Raw genomic sequence first — 5,515 nt, 5'->3', positions numbered from 1 at the left:
CTATATGATTTGAGAACATTTTCTCCCATTCCAAGGATTGCCCTTTGCATTTTGTTGCTTTAGTTGTTAATTTATCTCAATAATGTAGCCCGTTCTATGTAGAGGTTTTATACCTTTCAATAGATTGATTTTTTTAAGTTTTTATTTAAATTCCAGTTAGTTAACATACAGTGCAATAGTAGTTTCACGTGTACAAATACGGTGATTCAACACTTCCATCCATCACCCGGTGCTCCTCACAAACATGTGCACTCCTTAATCCCCATCTCCAGTTTTCCCCGTTATCCCACTCCTCCCGTATGGTAACCATCAGTTTCTTCTCTATAACTAAGAGTCTGTTTCTTGATTTGCCTCTCTCCCCTCTCCTCGTTTTTTTTTTTTTTTAATTACACATGAGTGAAATCATATAGTATTTGTCTTTCTCTGATTTATTTTGCTTAACATACTCTCTAGCTCCACCCACATTATTGCTAATGGCAAGATTTCATTCTTTTTATGGCTTTATCCATACATCAATCGACGTGTGGATCTTCTTCACTCATACATTAATTGCTAGACACTTGGGCTGTTTCCATAGTTTGGCTATTGTAGAAAACGCTGCTATATAACCATCAGGGTGCATGTGTCCCTTTAATTTAGTCTTTTTGTATTCTTTGGGTAAATACCTAGCAGTGCAATTGCTGGCTCATAGGGTAGTTCTATTTTTAACTTTTAAAGGAACCTCCATACTGTTTTCAGGAGTGAATCCACGACTTTGCAATCTCACCAACCAAGCATCTTTTTTCTTTTTTTACTTTTACTAATTTTGGGGGGGTTTAATATTTATGTATTTTTTAAAGATTTTATTTATTTATTCATGATAGACAGGGGGTGGGGCAGAGACACAGGCAGAGGGAGAAGCAGGCTCCATGCCGGGAGCCGGACACGGGACTTGATCCCGGGACTCCAGGATCGCGCCCTGGATCAAAGGCAGGCACTAAACTGCTAAGGCACCCAGGGATTCCCCCGGTTAATATTTATTAATATGAAAGTAATTGAAAAATATTTAAATTAAAGAGTAAAACACTTTAAGTTTTAATATTTTCGGATGTCTGCATAGCTCAGCGGTTGAGCATCTGCCTTTGGGTCAGGGCATGAGTGTTCCAGGATCGAGTTCCACATCAGGCTCCCTGCGAGGAGCCTGCTTCTCCCTCTGCCTATGTCTCTGACTCTCTCTGTGTGTCTTTTATGAATAAATAAATTTAAAAATCTTTTTAAAAAGGTTTTAATACTTTAAGTATGTCAACATTAGAATTTATTACAAATTCACTTTGCTGGTTTTACCTATTTGATATTTTTATTTTATTAGATGTAGTACTTTTATTTGCTATTTATCATTTGTATATAGAAATGCAATTGATTGTTAATTGGCCTTATGTTGAGTAACCTTGGTAGAATCATACATTAAAACTGACAATTTAGCTGTATATTATTTTCAACTTACTAGCTCCATTCTTACATCATATACAAATAATGTGAGTTTTGTATGTTCCATTTAAATCCTTGAACTCTAAAAGATGTGTTTATATGTAGGTATGCATGTTTGCATGTATGCACACAGGCATGTGTACATGCATGTCTGTATATATTTTTATTTTTGTACTTACTAGGACTACCAGGACAATAGTGAATAGAAGTGGTGATACTGGGAGACGCCTGAATGACTCAGTGGTTGAGCATCTACCTTTGGCTCAGGGCGTGATTCCCAGTAAGGGCGTGATCCCTGGTGAGGGATCAAGTCCCACATCAGACTCCTCACTGGGATCCTGCTTCTCCCTCTGCCTATACCTCTTCTTTCTGTGTGTGCCTCTCATGAATAAATAAATTAAATCCTAAAAAAAAAAAAAAGTGGTGATACTGGGCACTGTCTTTTGATTTTAAGGAGAAACTTTTTTACCCTTAAACCCAGTATTTGCCATAGGTGTTAGATAGATATACTTTATCATATTGAGAAAGATTCCTTCTATATCTGTCTACAAAGAGTTTTAGGTATACAGGCTTTTGATGACTCATTACATTAATAAGTGTAAGATTATTTAGATTGCCATGTTCTTTCTCTTGTCAATTTTAAATTGTACTTTACTAAAAATGTACTGCTTTAAAATTTTCAATTTTTAATATCATACCGTCTACCATTGAAACGGTCCTCAAAAGAAAGCAGGGGTAGCCATCCTTATATGAAATAAATTAAACTTTATCCCAAAGACTGTAGTAAGAGATGAAGATGGACACTATATTATACTTAAAGGATCTATCCAACAAGAGGACCTAATGCTACAGTGAGAAGAGTTTGCACTTCTATCAATGTAGGAAGACAGAGAAAAAAATAATAAAGAAATAAAAAAGCATCCAAGGAGGAGGGAACCATGCGAGGAGCTGGGCTAAGGCCGGGCAGCGAGTGCCCCTAGGACAGGAAAGCACCGACCAGGAGAAACAGGAGCTTTACCAACCTTCCCAGCAGAAAGGGGCTCAGTACACCAACGCCGTGCGGGACCGCGAGCTGGATCTCTGGGGGTATAAAATTCCTGTCATTGAAAATCTGGGTGCTACCTTAGACCAGTTTGATGCTATTGATTTCTCTGACAATGAAATCAGGAAACTGGATGGTTTTTCTTTGTTGAGAAGGCTGAAAACATTATTAGTGAACAACAATAGAATATGCCGTATAGGTGAGGGACTTGATCAGGCTCTACCCCGTCTGAGAGAACTCATTCTCACCAACAACAGTCTTGTGGAACAGGGTGACCTGGACCCTTTGACATCTCTCAAATCACTGACTTACCTAAGTATTCTGAGAAATCCTGTAACAAACAAGAAGCATTATAGACTATGTAATTTACAAAGTTCCGCAAGTCAGAGTACTGGATTTCCAGAAAGTGAAACTAAGAGAGCATCAGGAAGCAGAGAAAATGTTCAAGGGCAAACGGGGTGCACAACTTGCAAAGGATATTGCCAGGAGAAGCAAAACTTTCAATCCAGGTGCTGGTTTGCCAACTGACAAAAAGAAAGGTGTGGGCCATCTCCAGGGGATGTAGAAGCAATCAAGAATGCTATAGCAAATGCGTCAACCCTGGCTGAGGTGGAGCGGCTGAAGCGCTTGCTACAGTCCGGTCAGATACCTGGCAGAGAACGCAGGTCAGGTCCCACTGATCTTGAAGAGGAGATGGAAGAAGACACGGTCACAAATGGGTCCTGAGCAGTGTGGCCCAAGTATCTGCAGGATGTATAATATGCCTACTTGAGACAAGTCCTGTTTTTTTGAACTTGGAATAATAACCTTGTTAGAATCAGCAAAGTGGAGCTTATAAACATTGTTGAAATGCTTAAGACTGCTGCCCGTAATTTTGTAATACTATAAATTTTGAAATCTAAATGCCAGTTTTCTACAAATAGTAAAAATGTGACATTCACTGTGCTGCCAAGCTGTCTGTCATCGGGCGGGGGTGGGTGGGTGTGCAGTACTGTGAGGTATATGGACATGTGGAGGTTGGAAATGACAGAAGTCAATGTTTCTAGGTAGACTTCCCAGGCCTCTCTAAAATGTTTAGATTTTTAAGTTCTTAATAAAACTCAAGATAATCTGCAAAAAAAAAAAAAAAAAAAGATTTTGACACAAAGAGAGCACAAGTAGGCAGAGGAAGAATCAGGCTTCCCGCTAAGCAGGGAGCCCAATGTGGGGCTCAGTCCCAGGACCCTGGGATCATGACCTGAGCTGAAGTCAGTCTAACCAGTTGGTTAGCCACCTGGTTGGCCACCCCAGTCCCCCCCACCCCCAAATCTGCAACTTTAATTATCCTTCCTCATGTAAGGCAACATCTGGGCAGATTCTAAGGATTAGAACAGGAGCATCTTTTTGGGAAGGTGGGGAGGGGCAGAGGCATTATTCTGCCTCTGAGATCTTGCCCAGGAGTGTCAGGGTGCAAGGACATATTTGAATGTAGGAACCCCTCCCTCCATAGGGATCTAGGGAGAGAAGAGCGACTTGGGGGAGCCCCCTGCTGGAGGCTCAGAGGACAGAACCCTTAAGTGCCTGCACTGGGTCCAGAGCTCCTTTCTCCCTTGTCCCCCTCACTCTGCACTGGTGACAGCTGAGCTGCCCCAGGTGGAAGATTTGTGGGAGACCCCTCAGCTCTGCTCCACTCCCTCCCTCACTCAGGTGTCTGTTCCAGCCGTTCCTTCCCCTGCTGGGGTCTGTGGCCCAGGCAAGGGCTGACTCAGCCACCCCCGGTGTCCAAGAGCCCAGGACAAAGGCCACCATCACTGGCACTGGAAACAGCCACCGCATGGGTAATCAGGGAGCACCTTGGCTGCAGCCACCCCCCGGGGCAGTGTTCCCAAATTGCTGATCCACAGAAGTGCAACAGACTCTTAGGGATCTCAGAATGATTCTTGGGTTCCAGGTCATGCAGCCTGGGCTCTTTGGGTTCTAGTCTGGTGATGAGGTTGGTTGTTACCTCATCCCCAGGCTCTGGATTCTATACTTGCACCCCTTCCCAAACTATAGACTCATCAATCCCTGGTTCCCTGGGTCCAATCTTAGGCTGAGAGTAATGGGCTTGTTCCAAGGCTTGTCCCCACCCCCCACCCCCCGCCCCCGGCTTTCTCTCCCTGGTGAGGACCTCTCTGCATTTTCTCTCTGCCCCCCAGAGAGGAAGGAACCACGGGGTGAGGTGAAGACCCGCCCCACACCACAATGGGAAGCTGGTAGGTTTGGCTGGTCTGTCACCTGTCCCTGCCCTTTGTCCTTGGGACATTGTGAATCTGAATATGCATCGGAATATTCTCTGAGCTTGGGATCCCTCTGGGGACCTCTATGGGGATCAATGTGGAGGAAGAAGCTGGGCTATGGAAGCTCACTTCATTGAGCTCAGGGCTTCACTGTGGAAAAGAGGTTGCATCCTGATAGGGAGGCTCCTGGGCAGAAAGGAGACCCCCATCTGGGAGGAGGGAGCAGCGGAAGGGAGCATGGGGTGCAGTTCTCTCTCTCCAGGGTCCCCTTTCTGTAAGAGCCTCTGGCCCTCAGGAAGCAGGGGGAGCACCCTCCTGGGGCACAGCTTCTACTGGTTCTCGGCCCCCTCCCCCCACCTTGGAGCTCAAGTGCAGGACAAGAGAGATGTGCTGACTCCCCCACTCTCCCATTGAGTCGAGCAAGTGGGAAGCAGAGCTCCAGGGGTTTGTCCATCACAGCCTCTATCCCTCCCGCACCTCCTCCCTCTCTGCTCGGGTAATCTGCTGTCAGGGATCAGGGGAGGTCTTGCCATTTCCTTCTTATAGGAGGGGCATCACATGACAGTGACTCAGACTCCCCACTTTTGTGTCTCTCTCCCTTTATTTCAGGACGCCCGGCACAGTGTGTACTGTCTCGGGAATCTCAGGGTTGGGGTATCCTGGACAGAGAGGTACCTGCCTTGCACTGGGCAGGTCAGCACTTTTGGATCAGGAGGTCCAGGCTGGTATCAACAGCTCCCTGGAGCTG

The 5,515-nt window shown here is 44.9% G+C and overlaps 1 pseudogene; it reads left to right on the top strand.

Annotated features, from left to right (window-relative positions):
- Window positions 1-2,398: 2,398 nt before the first annotated feature.
- On the top strand, window positions 2,399-3,479 carry LOC144299633 (U2 small nuclear ribonucleoprotein A' pseudogene; annotated as a pseudogene).
- The last annotated feature ends 2,036 nt before the right edge of the window (window positions 3,480-5,515 follow it).

Source organism: Canis aureus, chromosome 27, assembly GCF_053574225.1.
Source record: "Canis aureus isolate CA01 chromosome 27, VMU_Caureus_v.1.0, whole genome shotgun sequence".
Taxonomy (NCBI): domain Eukaryota; kingdom Metazoa; phylum Chordata; class Mammalia; order Carnivora; family Canidae; genus Canis; species Canis aureus.
This window is presented reverse-complemented; position numbering and strand designations above follow the sequence as displayed.